At 37.5% G+C, this 14584-nt stretch overlaps 2 protein-coding genes across 4 annotated transcripts in view; both read left to right on the forward strand.

The window, feature by feature from the left end:
- LOC149650706 (innexin unc-9-like) overlaps positions 1 to 14584 on the forward strand; it is a 105767-nt gene that overhangs the window by 38947 nt on the left and 52236 nt on the right. The gene's annotated exons all lie outside the window — the stretch shown is intronic.
- Positions 1 to 14584, forward strand: part of LOC149650705 (innexin unc-9-like) — a 99800-nt gene that overhangs the window by 38947 nt on the left and 46269 nt on the right. The gene's annotated exons all lie outside the window — the stretch shown is intronic.

A 14584-nucleotide genomic window follows, 5' to 3' on the forward strand; every position in this document is an offset into this window, starting at 1 on the left:
AAGCAAATATCTGATATGCGGCCGAACTAGAATTAATTTCTTGTGGCAATAAACAATAATTGAATGAAACGTTCACTTAATTCTAACGATCGGGTATTTGTTTGCTTTGTCATTTTTGTGTGTATGTGAATATATTTAGTTGGTTATTTGGAATTTTATTTGACCTTTGAACTCTTCTTCGTTTCCACCCATGCATATGTGTCTTTTATGGTTCATGCATTCAATGATTGGTTAAAACATTCTTGATTTCAATATTTCATGTTAGTTTTGACCTTTGAACCCTTATAGTTGGTTTCGACCCTTAATTGCCATTATGTTTTGACCCTTAATATATGGTTTTGACCTTTAAACTGCTTTATGAATGCATTCGACAATAGGTAAATACCTTCAATTCATTGTTTCAACACTACCTGTTGGTTTTGACCTTTTGAACCCTTCTAATTTGTTTCGACCCTTAATTGCCCTTATGGTTTGACCCTTAATATATAGTTTCGACCTTTAAACTGCTACACGCATTCGACAAAATAAGTTAAATACCTTCTTTGTGTTGATCCCAACTTCCAAAGGTTAATTGACTCGAGAAATCACATATTTGGCCTATTTTATATTGCTCATTGTTTTAGAAACATTACGTAATTTTATAACGGGGTCACTTCGATTGCGTGGTTTAGCTTAAACCATTCGCTTTTTGTGGTTTTCGATGTTTATACTGCATGGAATCGATGTGCATGTTAGGGCTTTCCCCGGGCCGTAGAGGTGGGGAACCCTTACTTTCTCGAGAAAAAAAAACGAACGAACGAACCCTGGCACTCTTCCTCCCTTTGCAAACTTTCTTAAGTGAAAAAGCAAAGAAAATGCTTGAGTATACACGCCGCCAGAGAAGGGGAGTTTTTGGATATAAAGTTTCAGCCAATAATAGAACCCGATTATGTTCTGTCAATATCGACGTCAGGGGGTACTAAGGAGGGAACCCAGAACTTTAGTGGAGGGTTTTGTTTCTATAACATTGAAGGGTTACAGCGCAAACAAGCTAGGCCTCTCTTTCTCTTTCTTCGGAAACGTGCATGGGAGAGTATGTATGTATATTTATATATATATGCAAATGAGCAGTTTTAGGGGCGCCATACTATCATTAACCATCTCTAAATATTTGAATTAATTTGATGTATACCGATATTCGATAGGTTTTCTTTAGCTCATGGGAAATGAATAAACAGACTTTAATTTTTTATCTAAAGATTAAGATAAAGTATTTAGATTAGGAAACATGATACTAGGCCTATTCAATGCGCGCGGAATTTCAAATAAAAAAAAACAACCAAGGCTTAAACTAATATTAAATTAATTAATTTATTCACAAAGCACGCACGTGATTTTAAGTGAAATTTATTTTAAACGTGCGAAAATTGGAATTCCCTTGACCATTGCCAATTTTTTTCGTCTTATTAAAAACAATTATTAATGTTTTATTAAAGATATAATTATAATTATCATTTGATCAGTGATATTAGAAACTTTCCAAAATTAATCTCATTAAAATTTCCTGAGTTATTTACTAAATGTATAAAAAAATTCTTGCGCAATATTTCGTGAAGAGAACTCAAAAACTTTTATTTATTTTTTTTTGAAGAAAAATAAATGCTATAGATCTCTTGTCCCTCGAGAAAACGTCCGAATCTATATTTCTCTCTCATTCTCTCTCTCTCTCTCTCTCTCTCTCTCTCTCTCTCTCTCTCTCTCTCTCTCTGTCTCTCTCTCTCTCTCTCTTTTCCAGCGTTTTTTGGGGATCCGATAGCTTTTTCTTCCCTTGCCTCGAAGGAGGACTTCCTTTTTTTTCTTTTGGAATATTTTAATATTTTAAGAATATTTTCCACTAAATTTACGTCGTATTTCTTATTCAAATCAAAGTGAAAATTATTTAGGTTTTTTTTTTTCTTTTGCTTCGCTCTTTTTTTGGAAGCTCGGAGAGTTTGAAGGTTTTTTGTATGGCGCAGTTAAATAAGAAATATTATATACCTAGATCCTTTATTAAATTTTATTCCGATTTAATGTAAGTTTCGCGGGGGTAATGGTTTGAAATTACGTCAGGATATATGATAGGATATTTGAGTTATTACGTCATCAGTGTGACCACGTGACTCTGTTCATAATCGAGCGAGAACTATATATAAAATATTTCTTTAGAAAAATCGTCAGACCTTAACTTATACCATACATTTATAAGATACGTTAAATAAATATGACATTACCTAGGCTTATATTTTGTAGTGCTATTAATTATGTTAAAACGTATTGCCATTAAATACATACAGAACCTATGCCACGTGAATTAAATAAGCCCAAAATGAACGATATTCAAACCCGAAAATTATATCATTCGCAATTACTATGATATTGTATATACTCTCACTTCTACTTCCTTTTAGAAAACCCGCAACTTCCGTTTCTTATATAAGTAATTTCCGTCTCCTTCATCTCAGCGTAAGTGAGTGAATAAAGTTATTCACAAGCAATGAACCCCTTTTTGAAAAATACGCCAAAGCCTAAAGCCTCGCTAATACGACCATAAAGCGGCTAGACTATATATTGTGAGCTAGATAAAGAACTGATTTTGCCAGATTTTCATTTTTTCCATAATAAAGAGCCATGGTTAGTAAAAACTGGTTGGGTTGGTACTTAAAGGGACTCCAAAGAAATCAGTGGTGGCCGGGTGGGTAAAATTACTTGAAATACGTCACAGGCGCCACGTGACATCATGGAGCGCGACTGAACACGAGATTGCAGCTACAATTCCCTGAAATGCAAGTTTTCCAAATGAAACGTTCAAACATGTCTTGAATTGTCTTCCTCTCTTGGAAAATTAGTGGTATCGCGGGTTTAACTTTTACCATGGTGTCGATGAACCATGTCATAACTCTCGCTTCATCGCTCGCGTCCTAGCTAGCGATTCCTCCTGATATCCCAGGGTTTTATTTATCGATCGGGTCGCGAGCACCATGTGTTAAGAAAAGCAAAGGCATAGCCACTTATGTCGAGCAGTAATGATATCGCGCCTGGGTCCCGACCGTGCCAACCTCCCCCCCCTTTCCAGGGATGGGATGGAAAAAAATTGGGACCCTATTTCTATATCAATTTCTCTCCCTTTGGTCCAAGCCCTTTCTTCGATGGGTGAACGCGCCCGACTTCCAACTATGTACAAGAATGTATTCAAATCCTTCTAGAATAAGAAACTCTGATATGGTGAAGATAATTCAAAGAGAAACTATATGGAAACTACTATATTCATGTTTGAATTAAACGTAACTTTTTTTTTCGATGGGTGAACGCGCCCGGCTATGTACAAGAATACATTCCAATCTTCCCGAGAATGCATATATAAATAAATCAACAAATTACTACCATACTACATAAATTACCGACTCGCGTACAATATTCGTGTTGAAATTAAAACTTATTCATGGTATATATGTAGTGATAGCCGGAAAATTGCTGGATAATCAGATCTAAGGCGGCTGATGGTGTTTTCTGGAACTGTTCGACTTATAGCTTGGGTCCGCAACTACTATACCATGCCATCAATGGCAAGCCGCGCGCGTTTTTACCTCTTTTCCAGCTCGGGCTTTTTCTCTATTCCTCAGGACATCCTTCGACCATATATAATAAAGGAACTGGGTCTATGGATTTATAGAATATTGGGTGCACACACTGACTGACTGTTCTTTAGGGGTGCCTGTTATATAATACCCAACCATCTCGTATTTCCTGAGCTAAAATACTCTGTTTCCGGACTTATTTCGGTATGGTATCGCTATAGTCCTGGGGCCAGTATACACCGCACCACCAAGTTTTTATTATTATCTTCGGTATATTTTGCCCCATTCTATATATATATATACGAAGGATCTAAGCAATTTTGCTTGGGATATAGATAGATATATCTTAATACATTTTTCTTTGCACCAGGTTGTATTTCAATGGATTGTTTTTTAGCTTTATTGTTTTTCATAGTTTATTGGAATTCTTTTCTTGTTTTATTTCGTGTAATGTGGTTGTTTTTTTGTTTTTTGGGAAATGAAATTTATTGATTTTAGTGGTTTAATGTGTCGTTTGATTGATACAGGGTGTTTTTGATAAGTCTGACATAAATTAAAGGGTGCACTGTTCTTTGGGTCTCCACAGATGCGCTTTAGGGTACAATCAATGTTTGGGAGCCCATATCTTAAATGTTGTGGATTTATCATGTTATTTGACACTAAGAACACACTCTTTAATTTATTTCAGACTAATTAAAATGACCTGTATGTTTATCTCTTGATTTGTTTTAATAACGTTTGACTATTATAACATCATGGAAATTCAAAGACTTGCATGGGAAAGTCAGGGATTGTGAACATTTGTGGCCATGATTTCCCTGTGAATATTTTGATATCGCAGCAATTTTCACGCTAGAATCACTCGCTTTTATACACCGTAAAAGCCTCCAACACAGTTTCGTTTATTTCGGAATAAAAACCAGAAAATCACGGACAACGTTGAGTTTCTTTTTTATATTAGCCTCGGGAGAGTAATTTTCCATTAAGTATCTGTGTCTACAACCGGTTTGGGACTAATTTGAAATACCATAGGCTAGCATTAACGTATATACATACGTCTTTTCGTTTATTCGACTTCAGTTAACACGACGTAAAGTATTTGCATTACTAACATAGCTAGAAAAGGTATTTAGAAAAGTAAATTTGGGCTGAAAGAGAAATTTTCATTTGCATTCATTTAAGGAAGGTGTTAGTTAAGATTCTCTCCTCAGTTTTTAACATCAACTTTATCGAAACATCCTTCCTAAAGCTACAAAATAAAAAACCGTTTAAATGAAAGAACAAAAATCAGGGCTAATTTAATTTAGTATGTTTTCTTTTTCGTAAATTTGTTGTTCGCAAAATAATAATAAAGAAGATTTGTACCAAAATAAGAATAGAAAATTTTGGCTAAAGGGGATCGAATTCTCTTTCTCTCTCATCCCACTCCTCTTGAGCTTCCTCGAATTTTGGCCATCACTATCCCCTCCGGTTACTTTTGCAGCATACACTCTCGATCCCCGCATGCACCCTCTGAGTGGAACGTCTCAGTTTTTTACCATCGATTTTTCCTTTCAATTTTTTATCCCTTTCCCATCTTTTATTCCCTTTTTTTCTCTCCCTCTCTCTCCTTCTCTTCCGAGTCCGTTTCACCTTAAATATTCCAAACGTTAAAGCTTTTTAACTATGGCAAGACCACCACATACTCCAACAACATCTCAGAATGAAATGAACTGCATTTTTTCTCTCTTACGATCCTCCTCGATTCCAACATCTCCTCTTTCTTTCTAAGGATCCGTCCATGATGTAACTCGGAATAGAGATAAGGTTGTGATATGGTGATTTTTTAATGGAGGGTATCTGACGTTCCCGCGTTTATTCGAAGTCATCTTAGGTGGTGGGATACCAGAGCAAATACGCTACGCTGTTCGGATCTTTCTCGGGACACCGGCCGTTCAACTAGAAGGATGTCGAAAAGTTCCCAAAGAGACGAACGTTATTCGACCCCTTTTCCTACGGGAACATTATAGTTTCTCTATTTACTCTCTCTCGTCGCTTTACAAGAAATATTTCCCGTTAATTTGGGGGGATACTATCAAGAACTCTTATAAGGGAAAGTAGAGATTGTACCTAAGAACCTTCCTCAAAAAAATGGAAATCTTCCCAAAGGAGAACTGACATAAATCGTCGCGATCGCTATGTAAAGGAAAAAACCCTTAGTGGAAGGGTTTTTTAAGGCCAGGGGTTGGGTTGAACCAAAATGGCTCCGGTTTTTTTCCATCAAATTTTTCTTTTTTTCTTATTCAGAGGTTTCAAACTCCTGTCATATGATATTATAGTACGCTTCAATAAGATATATGGAATTTAATCTTTGTATATACATAGATATGTACTAATTTTATACGTGGTAGAAGTATTTGATCAGATACTGATGGCGATTCTAGTAATTTAATTACAAATTCCTGATGGATTTTGGGATGTTTAAAAATGTGAGTCGGTAATTTACCAAAAACCACCGTAAACTACCATTTTTTATTTTTACTAAACACGATAAATTACAGTTTTTAAAAAATCACCGTAATTTCAAATCTCTAACCCGGATGTTACAAATTCAGTAGTAATTTAGGGATTTAAAATATACGTGGTAGAAATGAAAATAAACAAGACTTGGGGAATGCTTAAGATATGTCTCTAGACTAAATACAACTTCTAACCAACGCAAAGGAGTAAAGAGCATTCTTTCAATCCCAGAATGAAAACATTTTCTCTTTTAAAGCAAACAAAGTCCAAACAAAATAGAAAAAACATTTGAAAGATCTCAACGTCGCGCTTATATTTATTCACACGGAAAAGACTGAACCCAATGCTTGTTTTCGCATATACGAAAACACATTATCATCGAATAAACGTTGTTTTTTTTGCTGTTGTTGTTGCGCTTGTACCCTCCCACTAAAACCCGGGTCCGTTCTTTGCTCTCTCTCTCACTCTCTCTCTCTCTCTCTCTCTCTCTCTCTCTCTCTCTCTCTCTCTCTCTCTCTGTCTGTCTTGTCGATACTTCGAGACAGAAAGAGTGAAGGAGCTCAAGATGAGATGCGTTTGCACGATGGATGCGAAGAAAGGGTTAGAAGGATGAGGAAAGAGGTAGAGTTGAAGGGTTGGATACTTTCCATCCACCCAAAGTCCTAAATAACACCAAAAGATATTTAACTCACATTAAGGAATCGTAATTTATTTTACGGTAGTGAAGTGTCCGATTTATAAAATGATTTTATTTTTCATTTAAAACTCACGAGCATTTGCCACACGCATTGTTGCGCGTGAAAAGTCGCGCGCGCGCTCTTTGCCGCCAAAATCGAACTCGACTAAGAAAATTTAACGATATGTAATTTAAACAATGCTAAGAATGAAAAAATGCATGGGAATATCGCGATTGGATTAGTGTCTCTCCCCATGGTATAGTTGGTGAAGGGGTTTCTTGATGTATCGAAGCTAGTCAACGATTAAACAGGGCCCCGACTGAGAAATGAACGCCAATCTCGCGACGGACCCACGATAATATCTCAACTCTTGAGGTGTGCCCCGGAATATTCGAAAGAACAGACGTTGAGCCCCATACACTCACTACCCTTTACCAAACCCATCACGTCACTCGGCGCTTTCTCGGTCTCCAATCTCTCTCCCTCTCTTTTTTCAAAACCAAAGGCGCAATATAGATTGGGATGTTAAAGGGAAAAAGAACCCCCAAGCAGACTGGAATGTGATGGCACCCAAAATACAGAAGAAAAAAAAAAGATCTTGAGAGAGGAATGGCTGCGATTTAAATGCAGATTTTTGTAAATGGAAAGATGTCCGTTTTGGTTTAGCGGTTTATGGTTAAACGCGAATACTTGCAATGCCCAAATAAAAAGAAATGTTTGCGTTTTTTTTTCTACTACTTTGATGAAAAAGGTTTCAGGTTTTATATAAGAATGTTTTATTTATGAAAAATATTTAACAAAAGGGTCTATAAAGGGTTTATGGGTCTTTTATCTTGAATTAACTTGGCATTTAAATCATAAAATAGATTTACAAAGTACATTTTAAATTAGACTTGCCCTTTAAAGTTCCTTGACCCCCCATATAGCGCCACACGTATTTGAATTAATTTGGGCCCGTGTTTCGAGGGTTGGGGGGGGGGGGTAGGAAAGTACTTAGTTTAATTGTATTTGTGTAAACATAAAGTAACGTTATTAACGTGTAAGCTTATAATGTGTTGAGATTGTTACATATTTTTTAAAGGCATCACGTATAAATTTCCCGGTATTTATTTACATAACTTTGCTTTAACTCGGTGTATGTATGGCTACGTAAACAACTAAAGAGTGTATTAACTGACCAAATAGAGAAATCGTAAAGGAAACTCTAATTTCTGAAGGTGATTAGCTTCGGTTTTATGACCAGCCAATCCTAATTTTTAAAGATATCAGATACTGAAATAATTTCCTTGGCCAGCACTCTATTTGAAGTAAAGTTGTCTAAAGGACACTATAGCTCGAGGGCAGTGCCCCTGGGACCCAACTAGAAGTAGAAATCTTGCACACGTAGGTACTGTTAGAGAATAAGTCAAGTAGTTAGCCACATCCTTATCCATCCCGTACAAGTCCCTGAAACGATCCCATCCGTCTCCGTATGTTATTTTCAAACCTTTTTCGAATGATCCCCGGAGTTCCCTCCCTCTCTATAGCAAGGGCCCCGTCCATTGCAGAAAATAAAAATAAAATGAAAAGAGAAATATCTTTTTCAATCGAATTGTCTTTTACGCGCTTAAACCTCTACTTTTTTTATTGTCTTAAAAGCCCCTTTTCCACGCCCACTTCCCCAATGCCGCCATTGCCAAAAAGGTTTACGGCGGTCTAGGACTCAGAAATCCAATATGCCGCGAAAGAGGGGTGGGTCTTCTTGCTATAGTGAAGTAGAGAATTATTACTGTAGGAGTCGAAAACCGGCACTCAAAGAACCCCATCCACTATTGCTTATAGTAAAGAATTAAATGTGAAATAATGAAAATAGGTTTAGAATAATAATAATAATAATAATAATAATAATATTTATTTCGTAACCAAAGCTACTGGCAACCACAGAGGCATGAGCCTATATAAAGTGGTTACCTGGACAAAACAATACATTGAAAATAAATAAGATACACAAAACAAAAATTAATTTTGAATAGACGTCCAATTCAGGGGTACTCCTCGTGGTATTGTTCTCTATGATGATGGGTACTGGTAGGGTTTTCTTTTAGCTCTTGCTCACGCTCCTGTTCTATTTATACTCTAATACTCCAAGCAAGAAGAGTCAGATGAAGACAACCGCCGCTTCTTGAGTCCAGCAGCCGGAGGGTCAAGGTAGTCCGGCGATAAGCCTAAACTGCTCCTGTTCCAATACACTCTTCGCTCTGCCAGCTGTGGTTGAAAGCCGCGCACGCAGGGCGCTAGGCTTAGCGATGATCTTTGGTCAGGCTAGCTCAGCTTCTTTTTGCTTCTTTTCTACAAGAGCGGGTTCAATAGGTCAGACTCGATACCGGCATGATCAATCTACATTAAGGGGACTTTTCATCCATCGATTGCTCCCCCTGCTGCACTTTCTCTCACTCACTTTGCTTTTGCCATCCAAAGAGAATAGAAAGAAAAGGAGTACTTAGCGTTCTCCCCCCCCCCCCAAAGATGGTCGAGTTACTTTCCTTTCTGCAGCTCCAAATATAAGCGGTTGGTATTCCATTTCCGCATTCTCTGTGAGTAACGCCTGTCTGGAATAAATCCACTCTTCCTTGCCTTCATTAATCCGACAGTTTTTTTATATAACTTACTTCGATCGCGTAACGCTGCATGGTATGATGCCGACTTCTGTTTTCACTTTTAAATTAATATTAGATGGTTTCGATGATAGGATAGGGATTTTTTTTCTTCTTTCCTCTATCCGAAGTGAACCCATTTGCTAATGATGGAGCTTCATCGAAAACCCCTCCTAGGCCTTCCTTGCTCAGTTAATTACCGTTTTTCTTTATATTAAAATTAACTCGGTTCATTAACTTTGTTTGCTTTGCAAATTTGTTTTTATGTTGATGTATTGATGTTTTTTGGGGGAAAAGGGAGGGGGTTTTGGGTTGAAAGACGTTTGAGTGACTTAAGAGGTGATTAAGGTGAGTTTAATTTTTAGTTGATATCTAAAATGGTGGTATTGGCCTAAAAAGTGTAGGAAAACTTAGATATAGATGTGATTAAGATTAAGTATATCTTGTATTTGTTATAATCTGGAAACTCCATCCATTAATGATCCTGACATTATTATATCACATCTAAATTAAATAATAATAATGCAATAACACCTTTTATTAATTAATAAAGAAAACATATTATTTTAGGAACGTTAATTCCAACCAAATTACTGGCATTTTTCGCATGAACGTGACCTATTTCTACGGTGCACGCGGCGTAATTCTATTTGCTAATGACGCAATCAAAACTCTTCCTTGTAATTACCATCTTCTTAAATTTCGTTTCCTCCCCCCTTCTCCCTTGCCGCCTTTTCCCCCTTCCTCCCCCCTTTCTAGTTCGTAGCTAGTTCCGCTTTTCGCCAACTTATTGATTGAGCATTCCTTAATTAAGCGTAAATTCATTAAAAGCCGGCACGAGCTGCAAACCCTGGCTTTCCACGCACATCAAGTATAGCTACCCGGCCTACACGCGCTAAGTCTCTGAAGTCGCGGCTACAGCTATATAGCCTAGCTTCTCACGAGCGTCAATAAAATATGACCTAATTAGTGGAAAGGCAGAGTGCGAAAGAGTGAATGAAAGAGATTTCAACATCTCGAACCACATGCACGTAGCCCTTTATTGTGTAAAACCTTTCGGGGGCCCCCCCTGTTCCCTATCAATAGCGGCATCTCCCCTTAAATTTTGTCAATAAGCTAAAATCAACATACTCCGGCTATTTTCTCTACGTTGGTTGCCTTCGTCTTGCGCCATCCGAGAGGTTGACCACTCTTTTTGGCTGATTGGTTGACCAAAGAAGCTAGTAGGGAAGGTTTGACGTACTTTAAACGGCTGCAGGTTGGTCATAAGTTTATAAGATATGTTCCATAAGTATGACTTCGTAATGCTAGAGACTTACAGCTCGAGCTAGTTCGAGAACGACAAGCGAGAATTGCAGACTACACTCGGTTTTAGTCCTATTAGTCTGTACTAAGCCTTGCTGCACCTTACTAAGCGTCTCTTTACCTCGAATCTATGACCTGCGTCACTTCGTGACAAGCTTCAGTTTGTAGCCAGTGACAAACTTATGTCCAACATATCTTATGATCTTATGGTAGGTGCTTGGAGCCAGATTTGCGTGGTTGACCCCTCGCTTTATAGTTTAGACCGAGCTAGGCGTGAGCGAGAGAAGAGAGACAACAACACGCGTATCTGAAATGGCCTTTGGTCATTTACTAAATCTCTCGCTGGAGATAACAATCCGTGGCCGCGTCTTTTGGGCTGGCTTTACTTTAACGGTGATGGGGAGGGATTCTCTGGAAGAGCTTTGCCCGTGGTTACGTAAACAGTGTCTCTACGCATACTGACATAGTACTACCTCACCCCCTTGTTTAACCTTCCGTGACTATCCCATTGGTATTAATTTAAATCTAGGCTTTCCCATGAAGACGTGCATTAACGTCTACGCATTTAGATGTACTGAGTAAAAATGCTAAAAGGTTTTGGATTATCAACCCTGTTAAGTCTCTTCCCCGCTTTTAAGGTACTTTAGCTCACGTTGTATCTATCGAATTTGAGCCAGTACGGGTTTAGGAAACGTGGAGGATATTGCTAACCTTTACCCGGACCATATACCTTTCAATGTATTGGCTCTTGAAAACTAAACAAAGTGCGTGTTTCACTAAATCCAATTAGTTTTTTCTATATATATATATATATATATTAAATTCTTCTGCTCAATTATTTTAAGTATTTAAACAACAATATTATGGTTATCTGTTTCCTACATATCCTTCTATTGGTGCTAGATACAATATACACGGGTTTCATCTTCATTATCGAGAAGGACTTACCACTAAGCCTTTTCCCGCATCGGACTCAACCAAATCCATGGCCATGTCTGCCTAAACAATTTACGAGTATTGCAGGGGCCCCACTATAGATTCTATACGCTAGAGCTAGAGTGGGCTAGACCTTAATTATAAGGGGCAAGGGAATCTACGTGGTGCAATATACCTTTCCTATTACGTTGCGATAAAACTGCATCGTGCGAAATAATAAAGGGCTCCCTGAAATTGAATGAGGGAAGGTGATGTCGCCATAGGACTTGAGCACTTATGATGGGGACCTTTTTAATTCAACGCGGTGGAACGTGTTTGTTGGGACTTTTAGAAACTGTTAATTTTAATTGGGTATTTTGGGGTTTAATACTTTTGTCATTCTTGAAGTTTCATCATCTAACTGAGTATTTAAATTAAATGATTTGGAAGGTTGGTAGAGTAAGAATGATTTAGCAGAGTGTCAATGAATGAATAGAACTTTAAAGGAGAAATTCAGGTTACATAACATAATACCTTAAAAGAATGGCCTTTTTCTAAATATAAATGGAAAAATATATAAAAATAAACGATCTCTTATTACAAAATAAATAGTATTTAATTAGTCATAAAGAACGCCATGTTTATAGGTGTCTGCTAGCCAGAACCCCTTATCCCCACTGAACCTTTCCTTTAATAATGTGGCATTCTAATTTAATGATTTGAATGACAACATAAATTTTTTTGGTAAAAACAACCCAATTACTAGAATCACAAACTGTGACAAAGACATTATCATATCTTTAGCAATAATTACACTAATTACATGGCGCCTCGGATCCTTGTCCACGCAGTCGATAAGAGTGGACCCATCCTCTTATAACTGATTAGAGTCCATTGCCTGATGAAATGGCTTGAAAATTATGACTCTTTTATTGCGACTCTTTCCTAGCCGCTCTCCTCGAGTCGACGACGTATACTTGGATCGATTTCGATTCTCCCAAGCTTTGGCCCGTGACTGCTTTATAGCACTTTCTCTAATAAAAAGCGGGAAAAAGAAGAAAAATAAATAAAAAAAAAGTTAGGCCTTTTTCTTTATGGTATTCTATAAATAGACTCGAGACATCCGTGTGATGTTAGAAAGTTGCCAGTTGTAGACGTATAGTTCCTAATCAAACCAAGGGATGCACGAGCTGGCAAAGGCGCGCCAGTGCCAATGTTAATATTTACGGTTATCCACGTTAATAATTAATAAGAAATTTCCTGCAATCGTTACGCTTTCTTCACCAGAAAAATATCGACAGAAATCACGTGACTAACGGACGGTACTTTTTTTGGGAGGGGGGTCACGTGATAGAGGGGGCAAACTGCGACGACAACTGTTTTCTTTCTCGGTGCTGCATTGTTTCCAAAAAAGCCCTGATCAACTACTTGTAACATCTAATATCAAATTCATACACAAATGTCGGCTGTCGCTCGACCACGCATACGCGTACGATTTTGAAAGGTGTGACGTCTTTAGTCCTGTTAATTTCATTATCTAAGACACCTGCTCGGCTAGGTTCATCTTCCTTTAAACCCAGCATGCACATACTCTCTAGCAATCCTTTCCGGAAACGTGTTTCAGTCTCGATAATGCTATTTCCAAACTCTAGCGCTGCTTGATACGTAGCCAAGCTTCATTCCACCAGCTATGGCCAGCCAGCTTTGTGTATATAACAAACACGCAGGCATCCCTTGGTTATAGCATGCATCCCCATCATATCCTTCGCTCCTGCTCTCTCCGTTTTAAATGGTTTACGAGTTTACTTAGGTCGCGTCGAACGCAATTTGGAGAAACCCCCAAAAGCAAGCTTGCGGAGTTGAGTTTTCACTATGGTAACAATGGAGAAACAGCCCCTCCTCTGCAGCCACCCTTATAATTCCGTTTCGTGGTTACACTTAAACCGAACCTGGAATTAACAGAGTGGTTTAGTTATTCGGAAACAGATAGCTCTTCTCTATAGTTGTTAGAATGTTCCATTTTTTAATGGCGAGCTTCTCAGTGAGATAACGCGAGCTATGCATGGGAAATTGGTTACCAGAATACATGATGTTTTTCTCAAACATGGCGATTTTGAGTCGAAAATGTAACTTCTGTGACATTTTGACCCTCAAGGTTTCCGTAAACTTTTTATGATTATAGTGTTTTAAGGATGACCCCTTAATTATTTAAATTAAATTAACACTCTTTCAATTTCATAATTAAATTTAAGGGGCCATCCGTAAATATTAAACTTGCTTAGGGTGTGAAATAGCTCAAAATGTTATTTAATTTTTTTAAACTCAAAATCGCTCAGTGTATAGAAGATATTGACTGTTTTTCTAATAGCTTAACCACGCTTTACACCGGCTCTTTTTGAATATTTTACGGATATCCGAAATTCTTCGCCGGCTCTTTTGTAAATTCTTAATTATAATTCCCAGATACCGTTATATTTTATTGCCATTCATAAATTTACGGATTTCGCATCCCCTTTTCCCGAATTAACGACTGCTTTTAAAATATTTGGTGGTGGTATGCAGTGCTAGTAGTAGCGGTTAGGTTATTTACGTTTTCTCTTTTAAATTTCGTAATGGGTAGTTTAGTTTTGGTTCTTCCTTTTTATTAAATTTTTGATTTAATATCTTTTGTAGTAACGTAACATAAATTGCCCCATAGCCAAGCTACGCATTTTAAGCTAGGCTATGGGGTAATTTAGTTTAGAAATAGTATAGATACATTTAAATAAAATAACAGGGATTTTTTGTGATAAGTCTGCGATAAATTAAACTTAATATTGCTGACCCATGCATGTTCTTTGACCCTTTCCACTCACTTTGACCCCAAGAACACACACCCTTTTATTTCTGGGTTCAGGCAGATTTATCATATAAATTAAATTAAACACCATGTAGGCCTATAATCAATATATTTTAAATAAAA

This window comes from Phalangium opilio, unplaced genomic scaffold (genome assembly GCF_054372755.1).
Source record: "Phalangium opilio isolate 3A_F unplaced genomic scaffold, DU_Popi_V2 ptg000082l_1, whole genome shotgun sequence".
In the NCBI taxonomy this organism is placed as follows: Eukaryota; Metazoa; Arthropoda; class Arachnida; order Opiliones; family Phalangiidae; genus Phalangium; species Phalangium opilio.